At 52.1% G+C, this 15,519-nt stretch overlaps 1 protein-coding gene across 2 annotated transcripts in view; it reads left to right on the forward strand.

Annotated features, from left to right (window-relative positions):
* The window catches only part of Pgant9 (polypeptide N-acetylgalactosaminyltransferase 9), a 152,405-nt gene that overhangs the window by 69,766 nt on the left and 67,120 nt on the right, over positions 1–15,519 (forward strand). Inside the window, exon 2 of one of the 2 annotated variants that reach the window (XM_089543230.1) lies at positions 10,828–10,949. The exons of the other annotated variant lie outside the window; for it this stretch is intronic. The gene's annotated coding sequence lies outside the window, so the exon portion shown is untranslated. The remainder of the gene's footprint in view (positions 1–10,827; positions 10,950–15,519) is intronic. 2 annotated transcript variants of the gene reach the window in all.

A 15,519-nucleotide genomic window follows, 5' to 3' on the forward strand; every position in this document is an offset into this window, starting at 1 on the left:
AGAGTAGGCATGTAAGGCATATATAAGGTACAGGAAAAAAGTGGGTAAAAAAAAAGGAAGCATGACAAATAATCGTGACGACGAACCTTTCTTTTATTTTGAGTATTTCAAATATTTCAGTATTTTCATTCCTTCTGAGGTTGCTTGAGGGTTTTGCAAGCGCGAATACAATGGGAACTACCGCATTTGACTTCTTTCAGTGGTACAACGTATATACGCGATGGCACAAGAGTTAAGGAGCCGTACGTTGCTCCATAGCGATGCTCTGAATTTCTCGGGGTGTTATTTTTATTTTTGTCGTGAAATGAAAAGCTGCTTGAAGTGAAAAGGAGATTCCGCGCTTCCCCCGGCGGCCACACGCTTACCAGGGAGACGAATCCCGGAGAGGAGGTTGCCCGCTAACCTCCTGCGGCACCATCAGTACCGCCGAGAGTACTTGCATAAAAGAAAAATGAAGAAAGAAGACTCAAAGTTAGCGATCCAGTGCTTCAGTATGCAAGCTAAAATTCTGTTGCAATTAAGGAGAACACGTACTCCTAGGCGACCTCTTCTTAAGAATTTCATTGCATGAATTCTGTCTGCGCGTTTGTGTTTCGTGGCAACGGCGTCCGTTCTGGTTCAGGTAAGTATCGCGTGGTCCTAGAATATCGTAACATCGTTGTTGCCAGATTAGCATGTCCTCAATTCAGTGCGTTATACCTAGAGGTTAGACTCTTCGGTTTAACCGGAAAAAAAAAACGATAAATGTACGCCGGCTTCAGTTTTGAACATTCGGTTTTAACAGAAAAAAGGTCCGTATTCTTGGCTTGCAAACCGTAGCTAGCTGGCTATTTAGTACAGTACAAGTAGTTTATCAGCTCTATCTAGGACACTGACAAAAAACCGTGCATGGCCGTCATGATATGCATCATGTTCGGGGCTAGTGCGACGGTTCTTAGAAGTAAACTTCCACTCGCGTTCTTGTCTGCTGGCTGTCTCATTAAAATGCATTGCTTTTTAAACGACAAAAGCAATTCCCGCTACAAGCACACTTTCAAGTGTAAAATTACTGCTAAATTATGTTAATTACTGGCAAATGAACTGTTCGTGCTAACAAAAGTGTCGAGATAAACGCCAACTGACTTTTCGCCTCAAATAATTGCCGAATTAACACCGAAAATAGTCAGTTATTCATTCGTCGAAAATAGTATTCATCGAAAAAATAAACTTCATAAATGCCGAAAAAAGTCAGCCGAATTTCCGAAAAATAAATACCTAAAAACTCCAAGCCGTAGTTATACCATAATGGCTGCCACCACGATGAGCACACTAAGTCTGGACGGCCGGCAGCGTCTGTGTTGCACATACGTCATTCCTTCGTGCCCCTTTTGCGACCTCACGTTCTCATTCATTCATTCATTCATTCGTTCATTCATTCATTCATTCATTCGCCAGTATGGTTGCAAGTTTGGCTCGTTGGCTGGCGTTAATTTTTCTCTGTGTAATGCTAATTCACCGGCGTTGTCTCTGTGGACTGACGCCTTTCTCTATACGGGCAATGTAGCTGTAGTGCTAAGTTGCTCATGTCAGACAGGAAACAGGCAAAGCCTCGTACGCGGGCCACTGCGGAGCTCTCGTGCTCGCCGGTATCGAGACGTAGCGAGGGCTCGCTCGCATCAAAAGCGCTCGTGCATTGTTCCGCGAGCGAGGTGGACGTCACCTGGGCGTTTAGAGGAGGGTAGGCTGCGGCACCGCTGATGGGACGTTCGGAACATACCGCCGGAGGTCAGTTTACGACGTCCGGGTTTATGGTCGGGGCGTCAGATCCGGAATGGTCGCCGAGCAGCCCATTAGGAACCTCCGCGGCTTGTTGACGTGCGGCCACGCTCCGCGCCCGCTGCGGACAACTCGCTTTTGAACCCAGCAGCTGGTGCCGTTTCGTTGTCTTTCGTTCATCGCGTGCCGTCGTGCCCCCAAACGGTGAGCAGGAAACGGTCGCGGGAGCAGCCAGCGCTCCGAAGAAAACGAGCGGGCTGTCTGTCGAGAGACCGCCGCCGAGTCGCTCGCGCGCGCGCGTGAGTCGTGCGTTGACGAGGAAGGGAGACCCCCCGCTCCCACCACGGAGGGGCGGACATCACGGCCGCCGTGACTTTTTTCCAGCTCTTAAAGCGTCGGCGGCTCTTGTGAGCGCGCTGCTGCCGCCGTGATCCGTCGTCTCCGTTTCCCGCCTCGCTGCCTCCTCGGTTATTTTTCATTTCTTGTTCGGAGAGAGGCCAGGGGTCTCCCACGGCGCGCGTCTCGCGGTGGCGTCTTCTGTCGGTTTCCTCGAAGCGCGCGTTGTCGGGATGCTTTCGCGGCACTCGTCGGCGCTGACTTGGGGCCTGGCAGTTGTGCGGGGATGTGTAGGTGTGTACATGGTCGACGGGTGTGCTTGTACGGGTCGGAAGACTGTCGGCCCAAATAAAAAAAGTGGCGCTTCGAATGTAGCGTCATATCGCGGCGGCTCACAGCCGACGGTGTTCCTGGCGCCCGACAGGATAACCCTGTGCCTCCGCCGACTTTTGTTCGAACACCTTTCCTTTTACCGCTGTCATGATTCGTCCAGGAGGCGCTGCTAGAGTGGACACGCGAACAACGAATGCTTCTCGCCGATACCGACGAAGTTACTGGAGCAGAGCAGAGTAGTAGCAGGTTTGCCTTGGTTCGCCACGATTCTTTTTTTTTTTCTTCTCCTCTTTCACTCCCACCTTCCTGCCTCCTCTCACGGCTCAGTTGAAGAGTCCACCATGAGTTGAAAGTAACTGCGCCATTTCATTTCCTAATTCGCCACTATTTTACCCTTCCGAAGGGCGTGCCACTCCTTTCGCGATGTTCACGCTTTGCCCATTTTGATGTCACGGGGATGCTTAGTGCTCGCCAACGAACGTCGGCGTACCACGAACATAAGAACTTGGTTGCTGGTCCCATCCGCTGGCCCTGCTCAAGTTATTCTGAAGGAGCGCTCGTCGATAGGTGCTGCGCCAGCCTGTTTGCTGTATACCTTAGGCGGCGGTGGATCTGACGGTGTGCTGCCTGGCCGGCGTTCAGTGACTTCAGTGTCACGGTTGTTTTTTTCACATCTGGTTGGAAAACTCCCGTTGTTAATCCCCTCTTACTGTTCCCTAGCCCTGTGCTGTCATGTTGCCGTCATGTTGGATGAAGATTGTCCCCTCCTCCTCCTGAGTTTTTCGTCTCGACGAGTGGTGTGTTTACGAGGGGGGGACAGTCGGCAGCCGCGGACCGCTCAGCGTATCTCCATGGAGTTGGTTTGCATCTCGTACGCCCCGTGGCGAACGGCTGCAGTTCTGGAAAAGGTCGGCAAGTCCCGGTTCCAAAGAACAAGTCTCTTCCGCGGTGCTGCTCGGTATTAACGCCAAAGGGCGCCGGGTCAGCGGGCACTGAAACGAACGCCATCGGCGACGATTTCGTAATTTCGCGTGCCACTCGTGTTCCTTTTCGCGCGCACCGCTTGTGGAACGAAAAATCAGTTCGCCTGCGGCTGTTGCGGGTTCTCGCCATTCGATCCCTCTGCCGGCGCTACTTCGCCGCGTCTCTTTCCCCCGCTGTAACGATCCTAGCCATTGATCCCCCCCCCCCCCCCCCCTTTTGCTTTTTTTTTCTTCCCTTCCTTTCCGACGAGTTCGCGCGGGCGAAACTTTCTCGCGACCGGCGCGCGTGACTCGAACCGCGTCAGCGAAAACGGAACGCGATTTTTTTCGTTCCTTTTCTGGTCCCTCGTCCGTCGGGTCTGACCGGAAAGGATTTGCGCCAATCGCCTCTCGACACATGCCGCGCGGGCGCTGCAGCCGCCGCCGCTGTTTGGAGCGGATCTCCGCCACTTGATCGTTTAAACCCCCCTCCCCGCTCTTCCCGCCCCGTTGCTGGTGCAGATAAGAGAGGAAGGGGGGCTTGGAGCGACGAGATACTTTATACGACTCCGGCAGATCGTGTTGTCGTTTGCTGCTACACGCGGGCCCCACAACACACAAGAGGGTGCCGCTCTCTTCGATGCGCATGGCTGGTTCGAAGCGAGCAGAGTCGTATCCGCGCGCGCCGGATTAGATGCTTCAAGGCCTGTCGAGATCCCCCTCCCGGGCCTGGGGTGCTTGCGTGCGCGTGCACATTTTGTTTTGTGCGTACAGGGCGTCCTTGCTCGCCTTGCGTCCCATAGCCGCGTCCGATTTAGTTTCATTTTTACTGGTCTAGTGTTCTGGCGACAAGAACGCTCGGTTGTCATTGGCGCTGGATGCGGCATCGGAACGTGTCGGCATTCGATCTCTTGCCACTTGGCGTAACCATCCCTGGCATTTGCGCAGCTCGTTCTTCGTTTTATCTGGGCTGCGTAACCTTTTCTCTATCTGTCTTTTTCGTGCGTGTGTGTAAGGGAATGAGTTAGCGGTTTTAGTTTTCGCCTTTGTTTCGAACTGTCAGTTGGGGTCCAGGGCTTCCCTGATTGCTGTTGTTGAATGAGTGCCCGTAAAAGCAGTGAGATCAGTTGTTTCAGGTCAGCCTTTTATTCTTACTTTATTCGGCTGCCGTTAGTATAAAGGGGGAATAGATATCGTTTGTTTAAACGACGGTGTGTCTGTTGCATAGATACCATTCACGGTAAATGGGGACTTGCTAAACGGAATCAAGTCGTTTTTGCTTCAGTATCGTGTCGTATGTATAGCACTACAAGCAAACGAAAGGTATGTCACGTATTTGCGCTGTGTTATTGACACAGATGTCGGAATTAGTATTACTTACTAATCTCGTTAGCAACGCTGTTGGCCACGCGAGATTCATTGGCCCTTATACTTTTAAAGTTATGAAGGCAGTCGTGTTTTTGTCTGAGAGTCAGCTCGGAATAGAACTAAATTCAAACGAGACTGCGTTTTGGCCGCCCCTTGACACGCGCGCATCGATTAGGACGCTGGGCTACCCTGTAGTCAGATACAACTCAAGTGCAAAGGGCCCGGTGTATGGCCCTCAAAAGGGGCCCACCAGCCGAAGACGTCCACCGATTTTCATGATGCGCCGGTTAATCGCTTTTCATCTGTTTTCATCTGTCACACTCCCTGCAGTGCGGGCAGGACAACATTATTTGTATCTGTCACACTCCCTGCAGTGCGGGCAGGACAACATTATTTGTTTTTTTCTGCCCACACTAATATATGTCACTCCCTGTAATATCACACTAGCCGGCCCAAGCGGATCAACCACGACGTCATGAGAATCGGTGAGAATCGGTATTGGCTGGAGAGCTGCTTTGAGGGGCATCTGCCGCTTCTTTCTTGAGTTGTATCCGACTAGAGAGCGCAATGTGTGCTCGCTTGTAGTGCTTCCTCTTCGAAAGCTCACCGTAAAACGGGCCAATTTTAACGTGCATAACACCACGCGAAACTACACTGGCACGAAAGAAACATTGGACTTGGTGACATTTCGCCTATGGATCGCACACGCAAACATAATTCGCCGCTTTTCCGGGCGAACTGTGGAAGGTGGTGCGCCTCCCGTTTTTGTCGTCGCGGTCTCTGGAGAGGAGAGCCCGTCGTCGCGGTGATGACTCAACCCGATGGTTGCGTCGCGAGGTCACGCGCTCCTTTGGACGCCTCGCTCGGCGCTCTTAACGTGCCGGGCATTCTCTCCGGCGTCGTCGGCGCGTGTGCACCCCATTCGAAATGCGCTCTCCGCGATGCCTCGGAGGCGAGAAGAGCGCGCATTCACTCGCGGCGCGAGCTATACAGAACGCACACCCGGGCTGAATAATGCACCTTCGCCGCGGTGTGTATAATGGAGACGGCTCGCGCCGTTACGTGATTCATTCAGAAAGCGGCCACGTGCATGCTCTCACTCGGCTGAGTTTTGTGCGTTTATGTATTATGCCGAACGTGCGCGCTCTTTCGTCCTAGCTGCTGTTGCTGCTTATGCCTCCTCCGCTCTTCTAGTGATATCGAGAAAGAGTGGCCTTGAACAGTGACGCCACTCGCATGTGGCGCAATTTCGTGCTCCTCTTTGGCGCGGCCTGTCTGCGCTGTTTGGATTGCGTTAAGAACGTTGCCTGCTCTAAGGTCGAGCGTCGATGGCGATCGGAGATGCGCCTGCGGAAATGCCGATATGATGTTGTTTATGGGGAAGAGTTCGTTCAATTTGGGGCTCCGCATTTCTCCGTGAGTCGATATGCAAATATCTCCTGGTACTGAGAAAATTCGACAGAAACACTTAAAAGTGCACTAAAGAGGATTTCGAGCTTGTCTTTTTACCGCGAGAACTCGCTACATGCTCCAGACGTTGTTAGAAATTTCGAATTATTGCCCTGTGCGGCCGATTTCCTTATTAAGTCGAATTAAACGTCCCGGCTCCCGCCTTTTTTTTTTTTTTAACTCAGGGCGTGCTACGTCCGCCGCTTAAGAACGTGGGTGGCGCTGGTGAACACTCCCAAGGTTAGGTTATTTGTAAACATAAATACCCCCGAAAGCAGTGGGTTTGACAGCCGTCGCCGTAGCTCAGCGGTAGAGCACCGGACGCGTAATTCGGAGGTCGTGGGTTCGGATCCCACCGGCGGCATGTGGTTGTTTTTTCTTCTGCTTTTCTAATCAATTAATATTATAAATTGATCAACACCACAAAATAAATAAATATTAAAAATCCCCTGTGTCCCTTGGTTTCTGTGGCTGTTGGCTTCTCTCATATTTATAACGAGCCCCTCATTCCCTTTCCTTGTCTGCTTAACTCCGAAAGTAGCAGTCAGTCAATGCGTGGAATGCCTTTCAGCCAGTCGCGTGGCGGCTTGCCGCTCTGCATCGGCGGAGTGATATGTAAAGCGAAGAGTCCACGGTTGTTTGTATTTTCTTGGGACTAATTTGCGCCCCCCCCCCTCCCCCACTCACACACGCACGCACGCTCACACCGCCGGCTTTTTCTCGTAATGAGAATAGTAATGCTTTTGAATTAAAACATTTCTGTGCAAACCAGACGTCACTAAACCGGGGCTTCCCATCGAAGTGCCGTTTAGGAGCAGAATTTTGCTGAATTGCTTTTCATGTCCACTCTGTGCTGTATGAATGCAGGGTGCTTAGGGCCCAGTCAGGTGACCTCATGTGTCACCTTTAGCCCTCTTTACCTAGACAATTGTATTTCAATAAATTTCAAATTTCAATTTCAAATCCTGTTTATCAGTCAGCGTTTGCAACCCGATTTGTGTAAACGTAACACGCCTCCTAGTTTTCTGTAGGTAACGCTGCATGCTCCGCGTACGATTATGGGCACTTCTGTTACGAACGTGGGTCAGCCGAGGCGCCTGATGGCATTCGTGCGTTAACTGCGGTACGGTTGCGAGCCAGTTGCCTGCACAAGTGGATATTGGATTGCACGCATCACGTGTGCGCACGTTGACCCCGCGCACCGTTGGAACCGAAGGGGAAAAGCCGTCTTTCTGCCGTATGCAGCTGCAGAGGGCTGCCCGCATGCACGGAGAAGTGCCTTTGGCTTGGCCGTTTTTCTAGAGGGCCGGGAAAAAACTTTTGTGGTAAACCTGATGGACTCGAGATCCGTATTTAAGAAGGCTGCAGCAACTGCACAGCAAGGGATTAGCGGGCACCTTCGCTATATATATATCCCTATTGGGAAACTATAGGTGGCTGATAGCCTCGACCATGACGCGCTTTTACCGGAGCCATCAAGTCCTTCAAGACTCCGAGGAGTTCTTCAAAGCAACAGTGACCAGCCTTTTCTGATTCCGGTGGCCTCTGTCCAACCAGAGCTGTGTGAAAAAGGGGCTGAATGGGGCTGAAACCGTTCTGATACACCGCATCCACACGGACTCTGCTCGAACTCCATGCACGGATGCGGAGGACAAGACTGACACCGGGTCAGCTGTGGGGGTTTGTAGCGTTTACACAGTCGCATGTGCTGCCCAGATCACAACGAGGAGAGCCGGGCCCTGCTCGCTTCTGGCGTGAGAGCAGAGGTGCCACTCGGTTCTCTGCAAAACTGTTTGCCACCTTCTTCTGAAGCATCTCCAGGACACCGCATGTGTCTCATCACGCTGGCAAGCAGTTGGAGACTCGTGCAAGTTATTGCGCGCGCGGAGTGATTGCGCGACCTTGTACTGCTAGGCCAAAAAACTGTACCACATATTAGTGTACTCATTACTTAAACGTCGCTTCAGTGGAGCGTTTTTCATGAAAATTACGCAGTGTAATCGCTCGCAACAACCTCAACCTCGCAATGGAGTTTGTTCCCCGTGCGAAGCAGCCGTGAGAGTGCACTTACATAACCGGGCGGCGTTGCAGACTGTTCGGCCTCCCGCTTTGTGCACTTCTTCGCATAGCTGTGACCCGCACTTTGCCTTCGCGAGTCGCGTGCACGAGGTACTGTTTGTGCGCTGCTGTGTGCATTGTAGAGTCAAGTGTTGCTTCTTACCGGGGCGTGCCGTGTCTTGCCCGGCTAGCGCCGCCGTCGTTCACACGAGCAGGCTCTCGCAGCGTGGCATCCCGGCAGTGATCTCGGCCCGGGAAACCAGTTGCCGGGTGCCCGATAAAGGTCCCGCCACCCTCGCCCCGACGGGTGTGCCCCAACTTTCTGATATGCGCTTCGCCGGCAGTGCGCTGAGAAATCACGTTGTGCACACCCTGCGCGCCGCTTTGCGTTCATGCGGGTTCAATCGGTCCGTCGTGGGATCACACTGTTGCTGGGGGTGAGAAGTCGACGCTTCCCTTACCTGCGAGCTCTCCCCCGAGCGCAAGCGTCAAGTGTGGTGGCGGAACTCCTTTCCCCCTTCTCTCACCGTATCGCGCGTGCCCTCATCGCTTCCTAATGCGGAAGTCAGCGGCGCCGGCAGTCGAGTGAAGGGGAGTCGCCGGGTCAAGGCACTACCCCGCGCTGACCGATAGGGTTCTCGCGGCTCATTGCTCCTGTGGCTGCCGCCGCTCTGGGGCGACCTGGCTGGTTTTATCTTTCTCGCCGCCGTCCGCGATGCTACTGAGCTTGCCTCGAGGTGTTGCTGCGAAATGGGCGCGACCTCTCAGCCGGAGGCCGTGTAGTTTTAAATTCTTGCTCTCACTGGCCGGTATGCCGCCTGGGGGAAGTTTTCTTTGTTTCGCCAATGCAAAGCTGAAGTCTGTACAAACGGAGAAAACGAAGAGGGTGCAGTCACTGCAGTGTGGCAGCAGGTAGCGCCGGAGGAGTTTCGTTAGCCCTCGCGGCATCCGCAAGTTATGACAGATGCTGCCCCAAAACGGAAGTTTACCGCGCAGCTGACGATGCAGAGCGCATTATGGCTCCTGGACGACGGCCAGTGGCACGCACTCTCTGCATCACGTTGCTCTGCATCACGTGCGAGCGGACGCGAACAACGAACGCCAGGTGCGATGACGCTCAGCGCCTCTCTGTATGGCTGCTAGCCGCGTTCCCAGAACAGAGGTCGTCGAACAGAGGAGCAGCTCCCCTCTCTCTTTATCTCTCCTTTCGTTGCTTGTGGCCCGGGACAACAAGGGCGACAGAGTGCGCCGTCAACAATCGGCGGTGAGGGGACGGCAGGATAGCGTGCAGCTCGATCCCTTGGTAGAAAGTGCTCCATGGAGTGAGAGTAGCTTGGCTTCTTCGCGGGCCTGCTAGGGAAAAAGGAATAAGAATAAGCGTCGGGAGAACCATTAGCGAGAGTCGCCTCTCTCCTCTGGCCGCGTCGGCGTCCAAATTGGGTTCTTTTTCCGCCGAGAGGAGGCGGCGGCGGTGGCGGTCGGTCGCTCCTTTCGCGCTGATGGCTTCTTGGCGTCCGTGCCAAAACGTCCCCGGCCACACTCTGCTGCTGTTGGCGGCGCGTTTTGTCTCTCTTTAGGGCCCGCGGCGGCCACTCGTCTTCTTCGAATGGTCCGGGGACCGTGGACGGCGCAGCTTGGGAGGCGTCGGCGGCCGCTGACTCCTCTCCGCGCTGTCGCCGTCGAAGACCCTCTCTCTGCGCTCCCTCTCCGCTGCGGTGTCACTCGACGACTGCGGCACTCCTCCGCTCAGCACGAGTTCGCGGGTTCGATATCGTATGAATAGCTAAGGGTAGGAATTTTCTGTTTTTATTTTATTTTTGAAAACTTGGGGGTCTTTTTTCGATATTTCCCACGTATATTGTTTCCCACGCATGAATAGCTGTGCTTGCGGAAAGAAATGCTTACGTCGACAACGAAAGGTGAATCACGTAACCGCTCAACAAAAGCGCAAGGGGTCGTTCATTTCTCAATGGATTGCCGTGCCGGGCCCTGGCGCTAGCTTGAGCGAGAGCGCGGGGCATCACGTGGTCTGCGTATTGACTGACAGCGAACAAATTGCTCTTAATCGTCGCGGCAGCCAGAATATCTCATTCTTTCATGACACTTCGCATCGTTTCGAGTGTCCTCGCATGCAGTAGAGATGCCTGCTTTAACTGCCCAAAGCGGGTGACGAAAGTAGACGACGGGAAATTTTTGAAGCCTACTGCATAAAAAAAGAAAATGACCGTTGCATCAGCACCACTTCAGTATCCTTACCCAAGAAAGAATTCAACTCTCTAGATCCTAACTTGTGCCACGCGCGCCCACGTGCCTGTATAATGTGGTGGTGTCTGCTGTCTGTCAGGTGTGATTATGAGTCTTGCATAAATGTGGTTTTCCTTGTAGTAAACCTTAGTTCCGCGTTTTGTCCTGTGCTTTCCTCTCTTCGTCCCTCGTCGTTTTGCGCGGTTGCAATATGCACTCCATTGTCAACCACCAACTAGCCCGCTTTCGCCTGTTGCGTGTAAGGTAACAGGGTACTACCTCAGAGTACGTATCTGACGACGCTATTAATCCCATTTCACAGAGGCACCTGCCAGAGGCCTGCGGTCCCATCACGCCAGGGGATAAGCCGCGACGTCATGAGGACCGGTCGACCCCACTGACCTGAGGGTCTCCTCTGAGAGGCATTCGCCGCTGCATTACTGAGTAAGTTGAGCTCTATCCGAATATATTTATTGACGGATTATCGCGCCTTTCCTCTACACTTCTACTTACGGGTGAAGCCCATGGAAGCCCATGTAGTATTTCTATCGGGCTGTCTTAAGTTGACCAGGGTATAACGGTTAACCTATGGCCTCTTGCTCACGCGGCCACGTTTGCTGTGGACGCTTAGAAATGCGCGCACGCTGCGAAATTTCGTCCGCGAAAATGTTGCTTGCAAGCACCAGTGTGCGTAACAAATACGTCCGCTAGTCGTAATAACTTGCTTGCATGTGGGCCCCTCTGCCCATATATGCGTTGTTGCTTATATGCCGCAGTCCGTAATACACAGGGAAGACTCTGCGTATTTATTTTTCCCTGGCAGCGCGGCCTCGCACCTGTGTCGTAAAATTTACGGCTTTCTTTTTAATCGATACCTCACTCGGTACTTGTGCGGGTATTATACAGCTATCATGGCGCTCTTTTTCCCCCTTTGTGTGCCGCTCTGAAACCACCTCGCTGTATTGAGTGAATTTTGAAAAAGAACCGAGCTCATCGTTCACAGTCTCGCGGTATAGATTGACGTCGACTACCTGCGCGTATGTCTGCTATGCAAGTTACTGCAACTGCTTTTGATTGAGCGTTACGTCTTTTTCCTTCTACGTCGTCTTTATTGTCTGTATTCACAGCAGCTACAACTCCAGGTCTTTCATTGTTGAAAGTTGCGCGCAACGTGAGTGATGACTCGCTTTCAGCTGTCATTCGCATTTGCGCGCCATACTTTTCGAAGCGTCCGCGACAGTTTTAGTAGCGTATGCAGAAGAGCTCAGTTGTGTACAGTTGGTTCGTTTCCAGCAGTGGAAATCTGCCTTAATAACATAGCATGCAGTGAACCCGCAGGCCCAGATTCCATCTTGCGTCCTAAATTTTCGTGTGTTTTTGTAGTTAACCATCAATAACTTGCTGCCCAGAATACGAACGAGAGCTCTTGACTCTTGTAACTTGTCAAAATGTTTGCCACTGGCTGTTTCGGGAGTTATTTCGGTGCAGCCATTCACGGCGATTACTTGGGTTGCAAACTTTCGCGAGGAAGAATTGGTGGAAATGACCCAGAATGCGAGCACAAGCGATTGCGGCTACGCAATCAAGTTGGGTCGCCTCTTTCGTCAGTCAGGCTTACTGCAGCCTTAATGGTTTTTGCGTCTCGTGTAGGTGTTTTGCCGCCTTTGCTGGAGGAAAGTTTATTCGGAAAGTTTGCGGAAATGTACATTTTGCAAAAGGTTGCGTTTCAGTGCCGCCTTTATTTAGTCTGGATCGCACCTGGGGCTCGCTGTCGCTGGTTACTTACGTAATGCTTGTTGGTCTTGGAACATCGTCAAAGCATGAACACCAATCGATACCCGTAAGTCTTTTTCGTAGTGCAGCCCAGGCTAATATGTAGCAGGGTTTCGTCTCAGTTCTTCGTGGCTGACCCGTTGTACAGCGGAGTTCTCAAGCGCTGACAGCGCCTTATATTGCGCACTTTGCAACTGATACGCGTAACGTATACACACATGTCTACGTTAGTCCCCGTGCATTCTGGATAGGCTGGGTAGATTTTATTACTGCACATCCACTATCCCGTATTAATGCGATAGCGTGAAGGAGCTCGTCATAAAATCCGGCGTCGTCGGCGTCATTGACCGCGAGCGCCTGGGTCACATGACATTGTAGAGTCATCACAACCTTTCCACCGGATTCCACCAATTCCGCATATATCGGCATGAACTCATTAACACTATCGCGTCATACATTTAAAGCGGAGATTAAGTGCCCCTCCATTTTTTTTTTTTTTTTTATGACGGTGTTCCTGCTCTGCTACATAAGGTTTGCAGTCGCCTAAACAGAGAGCGCCTGCGTATCGCCAGCACTTTGGTTGGAAAGGCGAGCTTGTGTCACGATTTGCGAAGTCGAGCGATTTAATGCGGAAGCATTATATGTCCCATTAGCACAAAAGCCGGCGTCCGTCGTCGTCCATGCAACGAAATTCCCCGGTGACGTCACCATGCTCTCGCATTGCGTCCGCAGCAGCAAAGAAAAATAAATTAAATTTCTTCTGAAGGTGCGGGGAATAGAACCATGCAAGGACGGCCACAAAATAGTTTTTTTTAAACATCGTATTATTAGAGCGATGCAATATTTTATATACGTGAACTATGTTGGTCAAATTTTTAGGGGAATCCCCCAAGGTGGAGTAGATTTGTAATAAGGGAGTAATTACTCATTGGCATCCACCCGAGCGCAGCCATACGGCTACAAACTTCGAGTTATTGATCAATTCGTTCTCGTCCTACCATAAGCTTGCCGTCCTGGTTAGCTCAATTGGTAGAGCGACTGCTCCGGTGAAGCGGTGGTCCTGGGTTCGAACCCCGGACCAGGACGAATTTTTCTTTAACTACGAAGTTTCTGAGAAAGCTGTATAGCTTTCCTTTGTAGCCGTATGGCTGCGCTCGGGTGGATGCCAATGAGTAATTACTCCCTTATTACGTGAACTATGTGCAGACATTAGGAAAGCAGTGGCAAATCAACACGTTCATTCTTGGCGAATAAATTTGAACCTTACGAGTGTATGCCAATGACTAGGTGTGTCATTAGAAAGGAACGATCGAATCTTTAATGAACATCACAACGTCACGACGAGGAAATTCTGTCGCATTCAAAGCACGTAAACAATCTTAAAGGGCAACTGCAGCACTTTTTTTTAGAATTTCGCGATATTCAAGGATTCAAATCTTTGTAGGCTGTAGGTAAAGGATGCCAAGTGTTTTTGCACTAGCATTTAATCGACGATTGAATTTTGCGCTTCTGCTCAATGCACTGGAGGAGCGCAGGGAAACTCAGCGTGACGTCACAGAAGGTATTATTTCAAATTACCGCTGTCGTCAGCCACACCCTGCCCTGACGCGTTAGACGCTGCCAAACAACTCTCGACAGGGTTCGCCTTCGGTGGCGTAGGTTTTTTTTCCATCAAAGCAGGCGTTTGTGCGTTGGAAATGTACCGATACCTTCGATGACGTCATCATGCCCCCCCCCCCCCCCCCCACACACACACACTTAGCGTTGTGCGCTGCGGAGAAGCTTGAAGGGCGTCCGGATTTTAATCGGCGATTACTTCACTATTTCAAGTGCTAGCCCAAAAAGATTTCGCATGCTTTACCTGCAAGTTTCACACATTCGACCCTCTTAAGCTCGTTGATTTCTATGCAATTTCCCTTTAAGTCTCCTCCGTAAGTTTTGTTTGACCGATCACGAAGAGTTTGTGCGCAAAGCCGTCGTTAGCACATGAGCACGTTCCGAATGTTCCGAGCGTTACTTCGGAGTGTGCGTATTTTCAGCGTAAATGAGTCGGTCGCCACTAATTAAGCGCGCATATGTCGCTAGCGCTTTTTTTTTTTTTTTCTCGGCCGAGTCTGTTTTCGTGCTTCGCCCGGTTCAGCGCATTGCTTGCGGTCAGCGGGGCCTCTCGGCCGGTGCCGTTCGCCCTTGAACCGGCCGTTCGTGGAGTTGCAATTGTCTGGCTTTACGCGGAATGGCTGTGCTGCCCTCTTGGAGCGCGGCGCCTCGGGCCTCCTTCCCGGCGCGTGGATTCGCCACTGCCTATGCCTGCCATCTCGGGCCGCGGTCTCCGGTGCCGCGAAGGCGGTGATTACATGCCCTCGATGCTATCGGGGTTTCCCCCCGGCGGTCGTGTCTGGCCAGTGTCTGTCTGCGACCCTCGCCACACCCCGTTACTCACTCGCTGGGTATCGTCTTTTGTCTCTGGCGACCTGGAGCAAGCCTGTTCCTTCGAACCAGTTCTTCCCTCTCTCTCCAATGTGGTATATATACGTTATTGTCTCGCCTGGATAGGCTTGGGATTGAACACGCGATAGACTTGACTGCGCGGTGCAGCTATATTATAGTAAGAGATAAATGACTGGTAGCCGTTAGTTTGTAAACAGCGCATTGAACATTAGCCTGATAGTCTGCAATTTACTATTAGCGGCGTTTACTCCATGTTTTAGCGCGCGCATAGCTTAGATGCTTATGCGCCATAAAACCCGACACGACCCGTACGCACGCATGCGCGCGCGCATTTAGGCGTCATTTATTTTGATGAGTGCAATCAAGCAAGCTTTATTTACCCGTGTTTGTCTGCATCAAACGCGACCTTCGCTTGCCTGAGAGGAGAGCGTAAGATCTTTTGGTTGCGGACAGATGTTGCAGGCAGCCGCATCGTCCGCCGATTTTTATGAAGGCAGACACACGCTCATGTATGAGACTCGATAGTCGACACAGTGTTGCTACTCGGTCCGAAGGCTGTTGCCTGTGTACTGGAGTGTTGGCCACCGGGGGACAAGAGCGCACGCAGAGCGGAGCACTACTCCTTCACGTGTGTGCGACAGACACGCACACACATCGTCGGCGGTGCGGGGGAGAGAGCTCCAGACGGCCGCTCCCTGTGCTCGAGATGTGGGGCATTGTACTGCGGACGCTGCAGCTGCCGCCGCGGAGCTGTCTCGCCTCTCTCTTTGGCGGGCCAGCTTTCGTCGCTGCC

Source organism: Amblyomma mixtum, chromosome 5 (assembly GCF_055824585.1).
Source record: "Amblyomma mixtum isolate Tamu chromosome 5, ASM5582458v1, whole genome shotgun sequence".
NCBI lineage: Eukaryota > Metazoa > Arthropoda > Arachnida > Ixodida > Ixodidae > Amblyomma > Amblyomma mixtum.